We start from the raw sequence: 22,440 nt of genomic DNA, 5'->3' as shown, positions 1-22,440 counted from the left end.
ATTTATTTTATCCCTGAGTCTTCTTTGAAGTCAAAATATGTCTATGTTTAATAAATTTGCTCTAGTGCAAACATCTTTGAAGTCATTTCCCTCCAGAAACGAATCTGTAAGAGAATGTGCAGTTTTCAAATTGCATGTTTAGATTCATAATATAATAAAAGTAGAACTTAACATAAGTTAATGATTAGGTGCAATGTTTATGTCATTTTCCCTCTCTATAAAAGCAAAAGCTGACTGATTGCAGGGATTACAAGCACAGATATTTTGCTTCTTTATAAGATATTGATAATAGCACTAGCACTTAGACTTATATACTGCTTCACAGTGCTTTACAGACATCTCTAAGCAGTTTACAGAGTCAACATATTGCCCCCAACAATCTGGGTCATCATTTTACCCACTTCGGAATGATGGAAGGCTGAGTCAAACTTGAGCCTGGTGAGATTTGATCTGCCAAACTGCTGGCAGCCAGTGATCAGCAGAAGTAGCCTGCAGTACTGCACTCTAACCACTGTGCCACCGTGGCTCATTAAAAGAGAATATTTGTGGCTCAGGGTTGAAATGAGAGAGTTCTTACTAGCACTAATGGTGTTAACTACTTTGAGTAATGAAACATCTGCAAGAAAACAACCAATTTCAGAGAACACCAAGGAATCTCCCCTTCTTATAACACTCAGGCATTTCAACAAACATTTTTCCTACTATATTTACCATCTGTAAATGGTTGTTAAAGGATGACTTACCCCAAATTGCTCTCATTACACTTTATATTCTAAGATTTAATGCAATGAAATAATAAAAAGAAAATAAATAATTTTGAATTTATAGAATTTGAGGCACAAGACTGCTGTATTTGTCTCTTGACATTTGTGTTCCTACCTAAAAAACAATTGTTAGACTCCTTTCTTGAATGCTGTTTTCCTATTTTAGAATGCTCTCATGCCCAGGCATCCACAGAGGGTCAAAAAAGTAAGAATAGACTTCTGGCTGACATCGCGGTGAGATCAGACATGAGGAGCGGGTCTCCGCACTCCCGTGCTAAGTTCTCCCCACTGGAGGGCTCCGAAAGGAACTAAAGCCACCCTGTAGGGGTGATTAAAAAAAGAGGAGAGCCCTGCAAGTCATGGAGAGAAGTAACTCTCATGCTTGACCCAGGGCTTCTTCCCTCTCATCCACATCAAGGAGAAGAGGCAGACATCATGGGCTGGGACATGCCAAGGCAACAAAGAAATGTGAAGGAGCGGTGTAGATTTATTTATTTATTTATTTATTTATTTATTTATTTATTTATTTATTTATTTGATCAAATTTATATACCACCCTACTCCCGAAAGACTCAGGCTGGTGAACAGCCAAAAAATAAAACACATAAATTACAAAATTTAAAAGACAGTATAAAACCACATTAGATAATTTGGCCCGGGACAAATTAAAACACGCCCAATATTTAAGACGAATTTAAAATTTACAATTTAAAAAGTTAAAAAGGGAAAAGTTAGGCCAGGCCGGCCTGTTGAAATAAAAAAGTCTTGAGGGCGCGGCAGAAGGTGCGTAGATCCGGGATCCTCCGTATCTCCGGGGGGGAGCTCATTCCAGATAGCAGGTGCCCCCACGGACAAGGCTCTCCCCCTGGGGGCTGCCAATCGACACTGTTTGGGCGACGGCACCCGGAGGAGCCCCTCTCTATGAGAGCGTACTGGCCGGTGAGAGGCTACTGGTGGCAGCAGGCGGTCCCATAAATATCCAGGTCCTAAGCCATGGTGCGCTCTAAAGGTCCATAAAGATGAACAGTGACTGGAGCTGTTTCCTTTTTTATTTAGACCCTAACCTTGTTGCCCCGAGGCAGCCCTTTGGCCAAATGGGCAGGTATGGAGCGGGTCTCCCTCCCACGGTTTGTCACTTTCCACATTTAATTTTGGAGCCACCCATGTGAGGGGAACCCACTGCATCCAGACCTGATGGCATCCCACTGAGCAGTGATCCCTGCCGCTGCCACTGCACGAGCCAGCTAGCCTAGCCTGAGCCCACCATGCGCTCCTGGCCAGTCCCCCAGGGACCCTGAGTGAAGGAACTATCGCCCTCCACCAGCTGGCCTGAGCCTGCCTGCTTGGTCATGTTGTGGGAGTGCCTGGCCTCCCACCTGCCCCCCCCCAGAATGGCAGCAGCAGCAGTTCCCCTTTTCCCAGAAACACTATAAAGCCTTCGTGGCCTTGTGTTGTGCTACCCAGCTGCCTTGGGACTGAGGGGGAATAAAGAGGACAGCCGGCAGCCCAAAGCATCATTTGCTTTGCTGTCCCACCTCCGCTCTTGCAAGTTTCACTACCTTTTCTCTTGCTGCACGGACCTCCTGATCTTTGAGACTATAGCAGCTCCCTAGATGAGAAAGCTAGCTGAGATATGAGGGGAGCTGGGAAGAGAAAAGGCAGTGGAGGCAGGAGTGCAAAGCAAGCAAGTGAACCTTTGCCTGCTGGCTGGCAATAATTGCCATTAAGTTTAAAATGTGTGGGAGTTTTGCTAAAGGCTGTTGCTAGGCATGTAAACAAAGATAAAAATTTCCTTAAATTATTTCATTTAAAACATTAAAACAGCATCTTAACTATTAAATGAAAATAACTTTAAAAATTAGCCTTATAAGTACAATTAGAACTTAATTTTCTTTTTATATTGTTCCATTCTTTATAAACATTAAAATACAAAGCTTAGGAAGACTGAATACTCATTTAATTAAGAATGCACTTAGATAGCTTTGGATCTCTGATTAAATATAAAAAAGTGGAACTAATGAACTGAGAAGCCTGATTTTAAATTTCAAACAATCCTAAGAAAAAATAAAAGCATCTGCTACAGTTAGCCTTATAACATATAGATACAACATAGAATGAATGAACTGAATGAATTACAAATATAATGTATGAAATACCATGGAAGCATTTGAACTGTGAAGCAGATCACTACAAAATGAAGAGCAGGATCTCTGAAGGAATCATATAAAGACAGTATTATATATTGGATGAAATTCCGAATTGATTGCATCATGCTTCATGGTGAATCTTAAGGAGCTGGAAGCTAAAACATATGATGAACAGTTGTAGGAACTGGGCATGGCTAGCCTAGTGAAGAGAAGGACCAGGGGAAACATGATAGCAGTCCTCCAATATTTGAGGGACTGTCACACAGAGGAGGGGGGGTCAAGCTATTTTCTAAAGCACCTGAAGGATAGACAAGGAATTATGAATGGAATCTGAACACGGAGAGGTTCAACCTGGAAATAAGGAGAAATTTTCTGATAGTGAGGACAATTAACCAACAGCTAGCTTGTCTTCAGAAGTGATGAGAGCTTCATCACTGGAAGCTTTCAAGGAGAGACTGGGCTGCCATCTGCCAGTAATGGTATAGGGTCTCCTGCTTGGGAGTGGGGAGTGGGGTTGAACTAGATGACCTACAGGGTCCCTTCCAACTGTTAATCTGAATAATGAAAAAAGATTTTTATCTGAATTAGCTGAATTAGCTTGGAGAGTTGAAGGACACCAGTGATTTCCACCAGCACCTCTGTGCAGATATTAAGCATCATCAAGACAAGATAGGATCCTGGGGACCCCAGCATAGGACAGTCCTTCCATCTCTTGTAGTACACCTTGATTTGAAAGACTGCAAGACCCAGCCTTGCATTAGCAAGGAACCAGAGTCTATACAGTGATTTTCAACCTTGGCAATTTGAAAATGGGTGGGCTTCAATTTCCAGAATTTCCCAGCTAGGCACAGGGAATTCACAGTGGTTAGGCAAACACCATGGTCATTAAGTGAACCTTGTGGTCATTAAGTGAACACTGTGATTTTTAAACAAGCCCATTTTCCCCAATGGGCATTTTTAACCGGAAACCAGAAGGAATTGTTGGAAACTGGCAAAAAACATAGAAAACCTTAGTCACATGACTGTGTGGAAAGTTGTAACTGGTCATAAATGTGTGTGTGTGTGTGTGTGCACATGCATGGATGTCAAAACTCCCAAAACAGGTCAAGTAGCTCTGGGAAGGCCAGTCATAAATTAGAACACTTGCTAAGCAACTGGCCATTAAGCAAGAACCACTTGTATTTGGTTTGCCTTAAGGGTTCTGTCGGCCCCGAGGCCGACTTATCGGAGGGAGAAGGCTCCGAACATGAAGGAGAGGAGTTGGCCAGGCCTCCCCCTCCAGGACCCTCCTCTCTGGCAATGCCTCAGGTGTCTCCCGAAGGAGAAGAGATTGGCCAGGAGCCAGGTATCTCCTCGCAGTCCGACAGTGACGGAGATAAGTCTTGGCTGGATCCATGCCAGCATCGGAGAGACAAGCGCATGCAGCAGAAAAGGAGGCATGCCAGAGATTAAGCTGAGTCACTGGACCACACCCCACAGGGGATAAAAGGGGGTGAAGTGGCCATTCAGACTCTGTGACGGACAAAACTAACTACTAGAGAGTCACATTGGATCTTTGAAACAACGTTATCTGCCTTTGATTTAATACGGACTGGACTTGACAATTCTTGAACTGTGTGTATCTTGTTTGGGTTTATCTATCGGAGGAACAACCCCTCCCTCTATGAGTAAAGTTCTTGGCAAGCAGCTACTGGGTTGCTGCCAATCCTCTTATCGAAAGAATTTGTTGTCTGCCAGTTTTATTTAACCCCTGACTATCTGTTTGTGTGCGTGTGTGAGACGGGGACAGAACAGGTTCAGAGCCGTATGCAATCTGGTTTTCTTTGACCTTTAGGGGATTGCAAAAGATCCGGATGGGGGAATCCTCGTAGGGGGAACTAGGATCGTGCCCACCGTTTTTTGGAAAGCCGCTGTCTTACATGTACAGTTAGTCCTCAACTTACAACCACAGTCCAAACTGAAACATTTTTTTTTATTTTTTTGCAGTAGCCCTTAACAGGATGAAAAGGCAACAGAACTTGTATAGTTTTGTATAGTTTTTCATTCATATTGTAAAATTCGTGTAACAAAATCTAGTTTTGTGTACCTCTTATTCTTATTTAAGTATTAAATGCATAAAATAAACTACCTTTTGGTATATCTTTTTTTATACTTAAAACAGTAATTAGGGCAAAGAAATGATGTTGAGTGAGCCACGGCCACCCAGTTACATGACCACATAGCCACGCCCACCCAGTCACATGGTTACCTAGCCACGCCCACCCAGTCACACCCACAGAAATTATTTAAATTATTTGAATCCCACCACTGTTCTAAATGTATAACTATATGCATTATGCGATACTTCTAAGAGCTTCAAGCAACTTTTATTCATGTTTAAACATCTAGCCATATTTTGGCAAATTTTGCCATATAAGATTTGATGCCTGTCTTCTACATAGGCATTGCATAGTGGCAGAACTATTGGTCCTGTCTATCCTTAGTGGAAAGAGCCCCTTTCTTTTTCTTGCTGCTACCGCTTCTGCTACTGCTGCTAAAAAAAAGTGGGACTAAAACAGACAAGCATTTATCTGGATATTATTGAATTGTTGTAAATGGTGGCACCTAGTCAACATTTAGGGAAACTGTTTTTTTTTTAATTTGATTTATATGCCGCCCTTCTCCGGAGAATCAGGGCGGCTTACAACGCGTTAAGCAATAGCCTTCATACTTTTGTATATTTATACAAAGTCAGCTTATTGCCCCCACAAACTGGGTCCTCAATTTACCTACCTTAGAAAGGATGGAAGGCTGAGTCAACCTTGAGCCTGGTGAGATTCGAACTTACAGTAATTGCAGACAGCTGGTGTTAATCACAATGCTATCAGTCTGCTGAGCCACCAGGCCCATCTTGTAGTGCTTAGGGCATCAGGCCATGAGATATAGTCCTGCCTTAGGCACTAAGCCAGCTGGGTGACCTTGGGCCAGTCACTCTTTCTCAGTCCTAGGAAGGAGGCAGTGGCAAGCCACTTCCAAAAACTTGCCAAGACAACTGCAGAAACCTGTCTAGACAGTTGCCAGGAGTCAACACTGACTTGAAGGATCTCCTCACCTCAACGGGTCAACTAATGTAAATCTAAGCAATATCAGGTTAGCGACTCAGTTCTTGGATGACATTTTAGACCTGTAATCCAGACTAATATTCTCGAAGAAAAGCAATAGCAAATCACTTCTATTCTGTTATCAAAAAAAGATGTTGGTATTATTGATTTATTCTATCCTCTCATTCCTGCCCTTCAAGAGACATTGGTTTTGGGCTAGGAATGCAAAAGAAGTTCGGTCTTACTGTATTCTGGTGCAAATTGATTTGATTTGCATTTCCAATACTATATTGGGCTGTAGATTTTAACTATTCTTCAGCTTTTGCACACCTGAATCTTTTTATATCATTTATTTCACACAAATTAAACAATACATCTAATTAAAGGTAAATTGAAATTATGTATTTAAAATTAATTTTTATTAGTATTTCTTTTTTTTTAATTACAAATCATTATGAAAATGCATGAGTGGGCCACAAACAGTTTTCTAAGTATCTCAAAATTTGCACTATGGCATGCTTATCATTTTTGTGTGTATGTAGGTGGCTATGTTTGTTTGAGTTTGGTAGCTATTCAGGGCTATGCAACATATAAATCTGTAAAATAAATAAAGAAAATAAAGCTGCTCATAATAGTCCTGTAAGATGTAAAGAAAAGATATAAATAACAATAAGGAAGAATAAATCTCAAATCTGCTTTCTCTACTACAAGTATTTTTCATTGTGATTTATGAAGACATTTTATAAGTGAGTTTTATAAGTAAGCTTCTAGAGAAAATAGTAAAAAGTCAGTATTACCTAAGTATTCTTGCAACAGAATCATTGGTTCTAACCTCATGTTAAAATCACAGAGATCATGCATTTCCCTGCTAAAGTGGAAGAAACAGAAAACAGAAAAATAAAAGCAGTTATTAGATGTCCCTTTCTTTTTTTAGAACTGATACCTAGACAGTGTCAAAATTTGCACTACTTTCTATTAAGTGAAACTGGTGAAATAAGGGTTACCATGTTTCCCTGAAAAATAAGACCCTGTCTTATATTTTTTTGAACCCTGAAAAAAGCGCTTGGACTTATTGCCATGCGCTCAAAAGCCTGATTGGGCTTATTATCAGGGGATGTCTTATTTTTGGAGAAACAGGGTATCATTTTCATTTAAATATGATTGTACTATCTAAGATAGAAGAAAGTGTAGGCCAAGAAAAAATGTATGATCCAAAGATGATATATTTTTTATGAAATGGTATAGAATAGAACACTAGTAAGCAGTGCTTTTATTATTTCCCTTACTGCTTAATGGAACATTTATTAGGTATTTGAATTTGAACACATTGGTGCTGCCGATGAATGTTTGGCCCCCTCAGTTTCAACTACCGCTACAAGTCTTTTCTGAGAAAGAGCAGACTTGTTTCAGAAGAATTATGAGACTGATATTAAATGAGCCATCTGGCCAGGCAAAATGCCTGGAAAAGCATTCCGTTTTAAAGAAAATTGCATATGCCACAATTGCAATTCCAGAATTTTTACTATTTATCACCTTTAAAAAAATCTCAATTTTCAATAAATTTCATTCAACCGTTTAAAATATGTGGAATACAATCACCAGACAAAATGTACTTTAGGAGTTTATCTTTTAAAAAATAATAAATTTTCAGAGAAGAAATTACTTATCTGAATTCATTATTATTTAGTCTAAACCAAGAATTGTGCTGTGTAAGAGTAGAATGAAAGCTTTGGATCTATGTCATTCTTTCTCACCAATTACAGCATTCAGTTATATGCAAGTTGTAATATTCTGAAATAATTTTATTTAAACAATAGTAAGGAAAAGTACTTCTGGATCATTCCAGTGATCCTCTCATGGAGAAGTGCAGAAGTGACATATAAAAGTTATGCTGTCTTCTGGCAAAGTTGTCATTTGATTTGATGTGACATTTTGCAGAGTAGGCAATAAGAAAACACCAAGACAACATTGTTAATACTGTTGCTAGGGGGCGGGGGGGACACAGCATTCACAGACATCTCTGGGGAAAAATTATATTAATGCTGAACACTGAATAACAATCAAGAATAACTAAGGAGGAGAAAATTATGGTGACTGGCTTCTTCTTGCTCTCAAATCAAATTTGGTACTTCTTATCTGTCAACTTTATTTTATGAAAATGAAGGGTAAATGGAGAAATCGTTCACTTTTGTCAGCATTTGTGTAAATCCTGGCTATGTACAGAATTCTTTAATCTTAATGCAATATACAGCATTTTGTTTTGTAGAGCAGTTTGGTTATAGTTTTCTTAAGTCTAACTAATAACATAAGGCTAGTTTATTTTGTTATTTTGTTCTCAGGTAAATCTAAACCTTCAATATAGCATTAATTCAACTACTTATTAACAAAAAAAGAAAGAAATATAAAAAATAAAAACAGAATCTGCAGAAACCCTGCATTAATTTGTTAATAACATAACTAGATTATGTCATTAACAAATTAATAAAATATATTACAGTGTTTTAATTCTTAAATAGCTAAATGAAAAAAGTCTTCCAAACAAATTTGTTCAATTTCCAGATTAACATATATTATTATCATACATTTACTTGCCAAAATATATGTCTACAATTTACATTAAGACATCACAGTTCAAGGAACAGTTATCACCTATTCCACATCATGCTTGTAACATTGAAGAGTGTGTATGTGTTTTCCAACATGTTTCAAAAATGGCTGATGGAAAATTAAGAAACAAATGATGCTGATAAATTCAATAATGGATCTTATAAATTTTATTGAATAAAATAGAGAACCTAATTTCAAATGTCATATAGACTTCAATGTATTCCATCTTAAACTGCATGAAAAAAGTCTTATGAGTGTTCACTGCTTTTTTATTTTGAAGGACATTAAAGTTTTTTCTCCACAGAAGCAACCCAGAAACATCATTTTCTTATGCATCACAGTAACTAAGCCTAGAAAGCAAGCAAAAACAAAATGGTTAGCATTGATTATTAAAATCAAAATTAAAAGATATTATTTCTAAATTAAATTTTAGAGTCTACTCTAAATGGGCAGCTTTTGGCTCACCATTCCTTCACCTTCCTTCTGCTGCTTATTCTTAATTCTTTGATGTCACTCTTTAGATCTATAATCTCTCATTGTCTGTCCATTCCGAAAAAACTGTTGTCTCAATGTTGCCACATGGGTATCAATGAATATACTTTTCATCAGTTTCTTTTTTTTTTTTTAGTTTTTTATTGTAAACAAACATACACATATAGACATAAACGTTAAAACAAACTAGACATAAACTAACTATACAATGAAATCAAGTCACATAACTTGAACTTTGAAAGTAGAGTTACTTCGGTAATTGTATATCAATATATCTATATATATTATCTTTCATCTTGTATCAATGTTTATATAACGATATTTCCTTTTATTTCCTTATTTTTGTATCATTGGGTGGTAGTCTCTTATTTCGTGTCTTTTTTATCTAGCCATTTGTACCATTCTTGCCAAATTAAGTAAAAGTCTGTATCTTCTTTTCCTTGTATTTCTTTGGTCAATTTGTCCATTTCTGCACATTCCATAATTTTTTGTATTATTTTTTCTTCTGGTGGCGTGTTTTCCAATTTCCACATTTGTGCGAAAACGATTCTAGCTGTAGTTAGGATGTGTATTATCAAGTATTGTGTCTCTTTTTTATAGTCCTTTGTCAGTATACCTAATAGGTAAGTTTCCGGTCTGAGGGGTACTTTTTGGGCGGTAATTTCTTCCAGCTGACTTTGAATTGTTTTCCAAAATTTTTTGACTTTGGGGCATGACCACCACATGTGGTAGTAAGTCCCCTTCTGTATTTTACACTTCCCACAGTTCTGATTAGTATTGGGAAACATCCTTGCCAACCGTGCAGGGGGGAGATGCCACCTATAAAACATCTTGTACGTGTTTTCTTTGTAGGGCACGGACATTGTCAGCTTAGTATTTACTTTCCATATTTTTTCCCAATTCTCTAGGTTAATATTATATCCAAAATTTTTAGCCCAAATGATCATATTTTCCTTCACCACTTCTTCTTCCAATTTGTATTTTAATAGATAATTATATATTTTAGTTATTAATTTGTCATCTGATTGCATTATAATTTTATCTAATTCATTTCTTTCTTTTTGGATTCCAAATTTTTCCATATCACTTTTATATCTTGATTTTATCTGTAAATATGGCCACCAATCAATATCCGTGCCCTGTTGTCTCAGTTCCTCTCTTGTTTTCATATCTCCCTCTGTATTCAACAATTCATCATAGGTTTTCATCCTGTCTGTGTCCATTGTGTTCGGGTAGATTTGGGCCTCCATGGTTGATAGCCATCTTGGGATTTTGTCGTAGTGTTTTCTCCTTATTTCAGTCCAAATTTTTGCCAGTGCTCCTCTGATATAATGTCTCCTGAAGTGTTCATGTTGTCTGGGCTTTTCCTCCCATAGAAATGCGTGCCAGCCTTTTGACAAGTCAAATCCTTCTAGTGCTAGTGTTCGTTTATCTTTGAGTGTCATCCAATCCTTAATCCAAGTTAAAGCTGTTGCAGTGTAATAGGTTTGCCAATCTGGTAGTCCCAGGCCACCCCTTTCTTTAGTGTCCTGCAGGTGTTTCAGTTTAATCCTGGCTCTTTTTCCTTGCCATAAGTACTTTAATGTCATTTTGTCAAGGTCTTTGAAGTATGATTTTCCTGGGTTTATCGGTATTGTTCTAAATAGATATAGTATTTTTGGTAGGATTGTCATTTTAATTGAAGCGATTTTGCCTAGTAGTGATAATTTCAATTTACTCCATACCTCTAAGTCCTTCTGGATTTGTTTGGCCAATTTGATGTAATTGTCTTCTTTGAGGGATGATACCTTATTAGTGAGCCAGATTCCTAGATATTTTATTTTTGTTGTTGTTTGTATTCCTAATGTCTCTTCCAATTCTTTCTCCTGGGTTTTTGTCAAATTTTTGGTTAGTAGTTTTGTTTTTTGCCTATTAATTCTCAATCCTGCCACTTCGCCATATTGATCTATCTTCCTTAGTAAATTCAGTCCTGATTGTTTTGGTCGTTCTAAGATGAATACTACATTGTCCGCAAATGCTTGTAATTTATACTCCTGGTTTTTTGTTCTTAATCCTTTTATTTCATTGTCGTTCCTAATTTCATTCAACAGTGGTTCCAATGCTAATATATATAATATAGGAGAGAGAGGACATCCTTGTCTCACTCCCTTAGATATTTTGAATTGGTCTGTTGTCTCTCCGTTTATCCATATTTTTGCAATTTGGTCTGAGTATATTGTTTTAATCATATTTAAAAATTTGTCGCCGGTTCCCATTTTTTCTAATTGCAGTATTAAGAATCCCCAATTAAGATTGTTGAACGCCTTTTGTGCGTCAAGGAAGAGTAGAGCCATCTTTTCGTTCGATTTTTGCTCATAATATTCCAGTATATTAATTATTGTTCTTGTGTTCTTGTTAATTTGCCTGTTTGGAATGAATCCATTTTGATCAGGATGGATGTAATTCACGATAATTTTCTTCATTCTCTGGGCCATGATTGATGTAAATAGTTTATAATCTACGTTTAGAAGTGATATAGGTCTGTAGTTTTTGGTTTGGGTGAGATCTGAGTCTTCTTTGGGTATCAGAGTGATGATTGTTTCAATCCATGATTTAGGAATTTTGGCTTCTAAGATTGCTTCATTTAGGACTTGTAATAAAATATCATCTATTGGCTGGTATTCGATTTTGTAAAATTCCGCTGGGATGCCGTCTGGACCTGGTGTTTTATTGTTGTTCAGCTTCTTCTTTGCTTCCATTAATTCTGACATCGATATTGGTTTGTTCAAGAGTTCTCTTTGAGTTTCCTTTATTTCTAGAATGTTGGATTTATTTATATATTCTTTCACTTTTTCCAATTGAATTTCTTCCTGTGCATATAGTTCCTGATAAAAATTTCTTACGATTCGCTTTTTTTCTTCGTCCATGTGCTGTAATTGCCCTTGTTCATCTTGTAGTTGGTGTATTATTTTTTTTTCTTTTTCTTTCTTTAGTTTATAAGCCAACCAACGTCCTGTTTTATTTGCGAATTCGAATTGGTTTTGTTTTGCCATTTTGATTTTCCTAGCTATTTCTGTTGTTGTTATTAGATTTATTTCATGTTTGATGAGATTTATTTTCCCCTTGATCTCTTTCTTGTCGGGTCTGTTCTGTAATTCTGCTTCCTGTTTTCTGAGCTCAATCAATAAATTGTTTCTTCTTTGCTGTTTCTCTCTGTTTTTCTTCGCCTTAAATGAGATTGTTAATCCTCTTATATATGCTTTTGTAGTGTCCCATAGGACTTGTAATGATGTTTGTTCCCTGTTATTTATTTGGAAGAATATCTCCATCTCTTTCTTTATCATCTCTATATATTCTTTATCTTTAATGATCTCTCTGTCCATCATCCATCGTCCCCTTTTTGGCTGGCCTTTCCAGACTATTGTTATAGGACTGTGGTCCGCCCATACATTCGGTGTGATTTCAATTTCTTTTATATTTTCTCTTAATTCTGCAGTCATCCAGGCCATGTCTAGTCTGGACCAGGACTGATGGGGATTTGAGTAATAAGTGTACTGTTTTTTAGTTTTATTCAGTTCTCTCCAGGCATCTTTCAATTGTAACTCTTGAATCATGTCCTTAAAAGAATCAGGTAGTGTCTTTTTCCTAGAGTTATTTTTTTTGTTACTTTGGTAGTCATAGTCCATGTCAACGATTGCATTGTAGTCCCCTATTATACATAGATGTTCGTAGTCTAATTCTTTAATTTTATCATGTATCTTTTTAAAATATTCTTTTTGGCTCCCGTTCGGGGCATATATTGATATCAATAACATATTTCGGGTCTCCATCTTAATATCTATCATTAGTATCCTGCCATCTTCATCTGTGTAAATTTGTTTTGCCTGGATATGGCTTTTAATGTATACTGCGATACCTCTTTTTTTTTGATCTGATAGTGAGGTGAATAGTGTTCCAAGTTTTCTGTTTTCTAGTAACTGTTGATGTTGTTTTTTGATATGTACTTCTTGTAGGTTGATAATATCTATATCTAATTTTTGAAGTTTTCTAAAAGTGTGTGTTCTTTTGGTTGGTAGATTAAGGCCGTTTATATTAATTGAGATTAATTTCAACTCTTGTCCCATTTCCTTTAGTTTTTCTTTATTAGTTTAAGTTTACTTGTGTTTCTTGTTACCATATGTGTTTTCTCCCTAGCCCCTTCTCTCTCCATCTTCTCCCTTTCCCTAGGCTCCTTCTCTTCCTTTCCTTTTTTTATTTCCCCCGTGGGGTGTTCCTGGTTTACATTATCTGAATCACGTCTAGTTTCCTGTTCCTCTTCTATTATAAAGTGAGTGTCAAAGAATTCTTGTGCCTTCTCTATCGTATCGATTTTATATTTTTTGTCGTCCCAAGATATTAAGATTCCCTCCGGTACCAGCCAGCGGAACATTATTTTGTGTTGAATCAGTAGGGTTGTCAAAAAATTATAGTTTTTTCTGTATTCTCTTATTCTTCTTGGAACTTGTTTTAGGGTTATTATTTCTTTCCCTTGGTAGCAGGGTTTTCCCTCTCTCATGGACGTGTAAATCTCTTCTTTTACAGTTTTACGTGCAAATCTAACATGTATTTCTTTAGGTAGTTTGTTCCTACGAGCATAGTTCGTATGAACTCTATATATTTTGTCAATTTCCCTACTAATATCGCTTTTTTCCTTTTGGGTAGCCTCTACTAATATGTCTGTCATCAGGTCTCTTAGATCTTCTCCTTTTGTTTCTGCAATATTTTGAAATCGTAAAAAGAATGATGCTTTTTCTAATTCTAAATGGGTAATTGACTCTTCGAGTTCTCTATTTGACTCCATTTGATTTTGTTCGATATTGTCCATCTTTTTCTCCGTTAGGATCATTTTGGCTTCCATGTTTTGGATTCGTTCTTCGTTTTTGACTATGTTTTGTTGTATTCTCTCGGTCTTATCGTCCATTTTTTTAATATTATCATTTATTTGTCCTACTTCTGATTTCAATTCCTCATGGTTCTTTTTTGTTTCTTCGTGATTATTCGCAATTGTTTCTTGGGTTTTGTTCATCCCCTCCTGAATCATAGCTAGTATAGACTGTATATTCTGTATGCTGTGTGCACTGGCAGCTTTTTCTTTGTCTGTAGTTAACATCATGTCTATGGTTTTTTGTTGTGCAGGTGAAGATTGTGTGGGTATTGGGTTTGTTGTTAATTTTTTCCCTGATTTAGTTATTGTTAGTGAAGATGTTGCCGTCGTTGTCTTTTGTATTAATTTTCCCCAAATTTTCATATACTAATTGATTGGGGGTGGATGAAATATCGTTATATAAGGATCGGGTTAATTAATTCGAAGGAGTTAGGGAGAAAAAACAATATTTTAACAATTCATTCTTCTATTCTTGTCCCTAAACAGTATAATGCAATTAATGCTTAAATACCGAATAATCACAATACTTAAATTCACTTTAAAATTAAACAATCTCTATATAACCTTTATATGATAGATCAATGGGATTTAAAGTTCTCTATAAATCATCTAAAGTATTCTATTGAGTTGTATCACCGTTACCAATACATGCTACCTATATTAATTATCACAGTTATTATTCCTTAATGATATCTATAACAATCTCTATGCAATGTCTATATTAATATCTAACTTTCTAGTCAATATACAATATAATTCCACTTAATCAATATATTATTTTGCAATCTATATAGTTGTTTCAATAGGGTAGGAAACAGTAAGACAATAAAAGAAAAAGAAAAAATAATAATAATAATAATAATGTTAAATCAATTCCTTAATGTATATTATAATAATTTCAAATTTGATATTAATGTTCTTTAAGCAAAGTTAAGTAAGTTTTAAAATAGATGAAATTTAGTAATTTAGTATTTAAAGTTCTCAACTATATCACTCTCAGACCAATTGGGGTTGCTTCCTTCTCCTTTCCTTCTTCCTTCGTTCTTCAGTTCGCCTTCTTTTCACCCGGCTGTCCCAGTTCTATTTCAATATCCTCTATTAAATCCGTAAGTAAATCAATTGTTCCAATATTCCTGTGTAGCAAGTTGTATCTCCTTTACCAACAGCGTCAATGTATCTAATGTCTCACTACGAGTCTCGTGTCTGTAGTTGAATTTATTATTGTCGCTGGATACAAAGTGAAAGTTTTCTTCTCCAAATCCTCAGTCCGCCATTCGCTACTGTTCAGTTGGTTTCCTTCCACTCACAACGATCTTAAAAAAGTCTCAGTTCTTTAGGTTCACTTTCAACAATCTTTCTCTTAAATAGTCCTTTTTTTCCTCTGTTAAGTCAAATTGTATTATTTTAAGGTTATAATCCACTGCTTACTTATAATCCTCTTTGTCTGTCACTCGTTCCTTTCGCCTGTCAAATCTGCGTTGTAACTGTGTGTATTGAGCTTCGCTCCGATCACTGTCTCTCGCCGCTTGCTTGACGATCTTGCCGCCGCTTTTTGGAGTCCTATTCTCGCCAATGTATTTAGGTCCTTATGATTATACCTTTATATTTCGATCTACTTAGTCTTTACCGATGTTTCTCTTGAATCTTCGCTTCCACACTTATCGGTTGACAGCGCTCCGGCCAGCCAAAATGGCTGGTTTTTTTCCTGGCTGGAATTAGGAGGGTTTCCTCTGAACCTTCAGGGTGATTCCTGTCGCACCGAGGTCCTAGAGAGTCCTCCTTTTTCTGTCGACCTCTCCATGGTCGATAGTGCCAAAAACGGCTTCCAATCAAGAAAATTGGAACTTCGGGGACGGAGCCTCGTTCCCCTCGTTCCTTACACGCTGACGTCACCGCCGGAAGTCCTACTTTTCATCAGTTTCATTGCTAAACAAATCAGCAGCAAAGGTCACCTTGGAGTGGAGTGACTATTTAAAAGAACAAATAGTATAAAGTGTTACAACTTTTCACGGTGAATGAGTAACAGTCTTTAGAAATATTGAACAACATACTGTACATTTAAATAAACACAAAACCTTAACACAATGCTTCTTAAACATGTCTGTGGTAACTGTAGACAATCAACATATTTTCCCACAAGATTTCAGCTCAACTAAGAAAGAGCACATAATCTTGAGGGCAAAGCAGGTAGAAAAATAACTAAAGAATTAGAGACTCTTTGAAATCCAATCATATTTATTGTTATGAAGTGATAGTAAGCAACATTTTTTAGGAAAAATATGCTAATTGAAGGAAAGTTAAACACTTACTTGCTCTATTCATCTTTCAATCTGTTGGTAGAGTGATCATTTAAAAAATTTAAATGATTAAATACCTTTGTCCTTTCTATTTAGAATAAAATAGATTGTAATTTAAACAGATTTTTCAGGAGATAGAAGCAAGGTTGTGCTCTCTTTATTTTGTATAGGGTATAATTTTAATATTTGCAAAACATGTTTTCAAAATTACAGTATGACCTTGGTGAACAATGCAATTTTCAGAGATTTGCACATAGCATGGACTACTATTCCATTTACCTTTTCAATAATAAATAAAAGAAAAAAACATAGTGCCAAGTTCCCAGTGTTTCCTATATTCAGGACTGTCAAAATATTTTGAGTTTTGTTATATGGAATGCAACAACTCATATGCAATAGGTAAAGAAAATATATGCAATAGGTAAAATGTTTCCAGGGCAGGCTATTCCATTCTGAATTTAAATGCATTTTTGTTATACTATATATCCTTCCTGCTTACTATATTTGCAAATTTTTCAAAACAGCAAAAGTGATAATGCTCCCAAGCTAAAAGTCTTTTGTGCCTATAACTGCTGTATTAGCAATTCTTCCAACTCAGACATTTTGTTTTTAACTTGGTGTTAGGACTACAATAGGGTTGTGGAAATGGAGATTATCTTGCTTATAAGCCTGATCAACAGTGAAGGCCAGAGCTTGGTCACTAAATCTGTTTTTGCTGTATAGACAGATCTCATAGGTATAAGTGCTAATGCCCAAAATAAAAGTGTTATGCAATATATGCAAAATAAATTCCAATACTCTTACAAAAGCAAGTTAGTTATCTAAGGATTTTTAAAAGAATACAACCCAAACTGTGTTTTATTTTTAGATAATCTAGCTAGAAGGGAGAGATTTTCATGATGGAACTGAATCTTTGAAGAGTATGGGAAAATCCAGTTTGTCAAATGTACTGCTTACTGCTTTTCACTCAACTGCAAGAATCCTTTTTGCTGTAATGTGACACCTTAACAGTAATTTCATACCAGATTTGTATACATGGTAAGTTTCTCAGTGATACCGAACTTCCAAGGTTGAATTGAATTAATTTCAGGCATACCTTTTTTAGATGGTTAAAAGCTATGCTTTGTGGAAATTATTTTACATAACTAAGATATTATATCTTTTAGAATGCTTACTAAAAAAGTATTCAAATTATTTGTAGAAATTGTTATAGTGGTTCAGTTAATACCCATGACCCAGATGAACCCTCACAAAAAGCAGCAAAGGTGCTTGGTCCTGAATGGGCTGGGCTCTTCTAACCAAGATAATCATTAAAAAAAACATATTATAAATAAATGCTGCCAGAAATATATATGATTACAGATAAATTTATAAATACAATAATTGCTGATCTTTTCTATAACAAAATAATGCATAATGCAAGATCAGGACAAAATATAAAATAATAAATGTTTTCTAGTAATTATGCTTATTTTAGTTCAACAATGCATGTTAATTTAAATGTATATCCATAAAAAGTGCTCCATGCTATTAAGCTATTAAGTTATACAACAAAAGCGATCCCGACTGTAACCTCAAATAGTCCTCAGAAATAGCACCACAAATTTCACACTTATTTCTATAGATGTCCCACTTTAATTATAAACGTTTCCCACTTTAATAATATTTTACAGTCACTGTCCTATTCACTGTGAACTGCAGTGTTTAAAATAAAAAAAGAATTGAATGTCTAACTGCATCACTAAATCATTATACTGTAAGTAGCATACAAAATCATATTAAATAACAGTTTCATCTTAATTGGGGGGGATGACCTTGTCTGAAATTCATCATGATATATTCAAATAATACTATGGAATTATATCAGTGTTCAACAAAGGATGTGGAATGTTCAACAAAGGATGTGAAAATGCAGTGGCTCAATGATGTTGGAGATGGTCATGCCCAAGCACTGTCTGGCAGGGTGAGCTTCTGTCATTGCTTTAGCTTCTGTCCATCTAACAGTTTGAAAGCATGTTCTATGCAAGTAGACAGATAGGTACCACTTCAGAGGGGAAACGACCTGGTTGCTCTTTCAGACAGACAGATTCCTGATGGCTCTGAACCTTCCTGGTCACTATACCCGTTTCAAGGCAGCTCTGGGAAGGGAAGGGACCTTCAGTGATGCTGCAGGAAGAGCTGCTCATCTGTGTCTCTGGTGCAAAGCCAGCTTGCCCTCCTGTGACAAACCTTGTGAAGCATACAAGTGTGTCCTATAACAGGGCTGCTACCTTGGCAAGCCTATTACTCTGCAATAGCATTGTGATCTTGCTACTGTAACAATGCCATATGATAATAATAATAATTTACAAAGGCTTTTTTGAGTATGGATATAAAATAAGGTCTTCTTCAGTTTGAAGTTGGATCCTATTTACTTCATGACCTTTTTTCCTGGCCACAGTAGAAAAACAATTTGCCATTGTCTTCTTTCAGGAATAGCCTACAGTCTTGGTATTTCTCATTGGTCTTCCATCCATGTATTAATCAGGCCAGACCTTGCTTAGCTTTTCAACTCAAGCAAAGTCATCGTGGTGCTACCATCTATGTTTTCTAAATACATCTTCTGTTTTGTTCATATTTGGCATATTCACAGAGGTATTTCATAATGCAAGTATAAATATATACTACAATGTTTTTCATTATCTTGCTTTCTGTATGCTCTACCACTATGATTTTAATGAGCTTTTCATGTGAAAGTTATCAAGGGACTGTGAGTGAAAAACAGCAGCAATTAGAATATATAAAATAGATGTAGTGCAGAACTTGGGAATGTAAATCCATTAGTTTTGCACAAAGCTTCTTGGGGGAAAGCCTCTACTTGCATAGTTCATAATGTTAAGAAGACCAATATTAATTTTCTGTGACAATGACACACAATGGAACATGTTTTTTGTTAATTAAGCAATGAAAATCAGGCCTTTTGAGCCAATATCTCATACTCCTGAGATCTGAGAAGCTTAACTTCTTTTCTGAAGGGCAATAGAGTCCTAATAGAAGGGAGAAAATTGTAATTCCAAAATTGAGTTGCTTTTACAAGAGCCATATATTTTCTAAAACAAGATTTCCAGTTTTGTGTCTGATTGAGTGGTGTCGCTTTTGTACTGCCATAATTTTCAGCTCTCAAACCCCCTAAAGCAATTGGAAGATCTTTGATTGTCTTCCTTTCTTATAACTTGAAATGTTGAGAACAAACAGCAAAAATCAACTGTTCCATGATCAAGGAAAAATAAATCCATTCTAACAAGATCAAAGGAAAAGAAAAAAAAATCTGCAACTCAGAAATTGGCAGGATTGGGCACTGAGAAGAAGAAATCCACCCCCTTAATTTCACTGCAATTGAATTGGAAGTAAACCAACTTAGTTCTACAGTTGGCTGCTGATGGCATGAAAACATAGGACTTCATAATCTTCAGCCTATACTAGCGCATTAATGCAGTTAATATATGTGTTAAATGTATTTTGTATTTCCTTCAAAAACCTACAGCGCCATAAAAACCTAATTCCTATTTATTCTTTGTAATAATTTTTTGATATTAAGAGATGATAAATCAGCCTAAGGCAATGCAACTCACTATTTCATGACTATGGAAAAGAATCTTCCCTCCCGCCCCCATTTTTTAATCTTTCTCAATTCTTTTCTATTTTTTTCTTTTATTTTCTTTTGGTTTTCATCATTTTTTTTCTTTAATTTCAAAGATTGTTTTGCTAATTGTATATGCTAAGAATATAAATTACAAACAAATATATGAAAACATGACTGAGCAAAGTTTGAATCTGTGTTAAATAAGATCTATTATGATTCCAAGAGCCATGATGGCACAGTGGTTAGGATGCAGTTCTGCAAGCCAGCAGTTCAGCAGTTCGATTCTAAAGGTTGACTCAGCCTTCCATTCTTCTGAGGCCAGTCAGTAAAATGAGGGCCCAGATCGTTGGAGGCAATTTGAAGACTTTGTAAACTGCTTAGAGAGGGCTGTAAAGTATCTTAATCTAAGTACTATTGCTATTTAATTGTGGTAGCAAATATTAACAAATATTAAGAGAAAAGGAAATCATACCTGTTCTGCCTTTGGGAAAAAAATAAGCAGTAGGTTTTTTAAAATTATGAATGTTAATAATGTCTTTGAAAAAAAAATACATTTTGTTTATTTATCACAGAGGCTTTCCCAAAGTAGTTGTGTTGGGACTACTCCTGCTAGCATAAACCATTCAATATGACTAACCCAATTGAAAGGCAACTGATGAGAGAATGCTGATAAAAAAATAACCTGATTATAAGTGCACAGCTGTGGTGGGTTTCTACCAGTTCACCCGGGTTCAGGCGAACCGGTAGTGGCAGCGGCAGGAGACTCCACCCACCCACCCAAACATCATCATGGACACTCTGTGCATGTGCAGAAGGTTCTGTGCTTGTGCAGAAGCACCACACGCAAGTGAAGCGGTAGCGAAGGTAAGTGGAACTGGTGCACAGGTACTGAAACTGAAATTGCTAAATTTGCAAGAGTAAAAACCAGGTAGTATATTATTTGAGTGATGTTTTCTAATGGCATAGAAAAGTAACTTAAATGATATCCAAGAATGAAATTAAACACTGAAGATTGACAATCAATCATTAGGTAATGTACTTTGTGCCATTTAGCAGCAATCAAAATTAAAGGAATTATTTAATTCCATCAAGTTGCTCAGCTGTGTAATCTTCACAAGGAAGAGCTCAGTCAATTTAACTATGAACAAGAAAACAAACAGCTATGATAAAATTTGCACTGACATTTGCAGTGAAAAATCAAAAAGCATGCCTCGAGTGTTGTTATTTGAAAATGGCTGCAATTCCAAACATGAGAGATTAAAGATAGTAATAAGTAGCCTGAGCAAGGTGATGGATAGGGACTGAGGATTACAAACTGGAGATGATGACTTACTCTCCCCCTCAACTGTCCCTCTCTCCTTTATCAGATCTAGGTCTATTACGACCACTCAGCGTTAACTTGCAATCTTAGATCGATCTGCAGCTTTATTTACCACCTATTCCCCAAGATTACCCTGATTATTTAACCCTAAGTACTTTGTCCAGTGGCTCTGCCTTACTTTTTTGATCTAATCCTCGGCCATCGCTGGTATCAGGACTGGAGGAGATACAGACATCGAGAGTCTTGGATTATGGGGAGATAGACCACCTTCTCTTTGTTTGTTTCAAATGGTTTGGTCGCCGTGAGAGGACGACCCTTTGAGACCTCTACCCCCACCTCCTTTGGAAGGACTTACTACAACCACAAGACTTCCCATCGTCGTGAGAGGGCGATGATGTTCTGATGTATTGACATTTGTAACATACTGGTCTTCCTTTAACATCTATTTCCTCCCTTATTTTAAATTACCTGTCTTAACCATCTCTAACACTCTTAGAAGAAAATGATCCTTCATCTCCTTCAACTCGCTCCTATCTTTGATGTATTCAACTGTGGAGCTCCTTGCACTGCGAGATTCCCCCCTCTCGCATGTCTGGCCCTCTCAGTTATCAAGGGCCGCCCTTGAGGACGGGTTTTGGAACCCCGAGAGGTGGTTTGCAAAAAACCGACAGCTTTGGGGTTTTTTAGATAAATCTTTAAGTTCTATTTTAAGGGGTTCTGGGAGGGATTGTGGGAATGGATCTGGGGGGATCCATAAATCCACTGAAAGGGGTAATGGGTCTGATGATCACGATGGGGAGGATGGGGACAGAAATCTGACAAGGATACAGGGGGATGAAGCGATGGGCATTAGTATAGTAAGTGGGAGGGGCAGATATGATGGCTGCAAGGGGACATATTATGTTTCGGGAGTGCGCACTTGATGTTTACGAGTGATTGCCCACTCCGACCCCCAAAGCACTGCTCGTTTCCCGGGTTGTTCAGAGTCTCAGACCCTGGGTCTATGGCTGATGTTATGTAATGCCAGGTCAGTGGTAAATAAAGCCCCCCTCATTCATGATCTTATTTCAGAGGGGAGTGCTGACCTGGCAGGGATTACGGAGACCTGGTTAGGCCAGGAGGGAGGAGTTCCCCCTGTGGAAATGTGCCCGCATTCCATCAGCCAAGGACTCAGGGAAGGGGTGGGGGAGTGGCAGCAATCATTAGA

At 36.8% G+C, this 22,440-nt stretch overlaps 1 long non-coding RNA gene across 1 annotated transcript; it reads right to left on the bottom strand.

The window, feature by feature from the left end:
• Positions 1-8,745: 8,745 nt before the first annotated feature.
• Positions 8,746-18,543, bottom strand: LOC148112841 (uncharacterized). Its single transcript, XR_015728975.1, has 3 exons — positions 18,333-18,543; positions 14,996-15,960; positions 8,746-8,948 (listed from the first exon to the last, which is right to left on the bottom strand). It is a non-coding gene; the product is annotated as an uncharacterized LOC148112841 (long non-coding RNA).
• Positions 18,544-22,440: the final 3,897 nt, after the last annotated feature.

This window comes from Pantherophis guttatus, chromosome 7, assembly GCF_059756535.1.
Source record: "Pantherophis guttatus breed Tessera chromosome 7, ASM5975653v1, whole genome shotgun sequence".
Lineage (NCBI taxonomy): Eukaryota > Metazoa > Chordata > Lepidosauria > Squamata > Colubridae > Pantherophis > Pantherophis guttatus.
The sequence above is the reverse complement of the archived record's forward strand: the minus strand, read 5'-3'. Positions and strand labels throughout refer to the sequence as shown.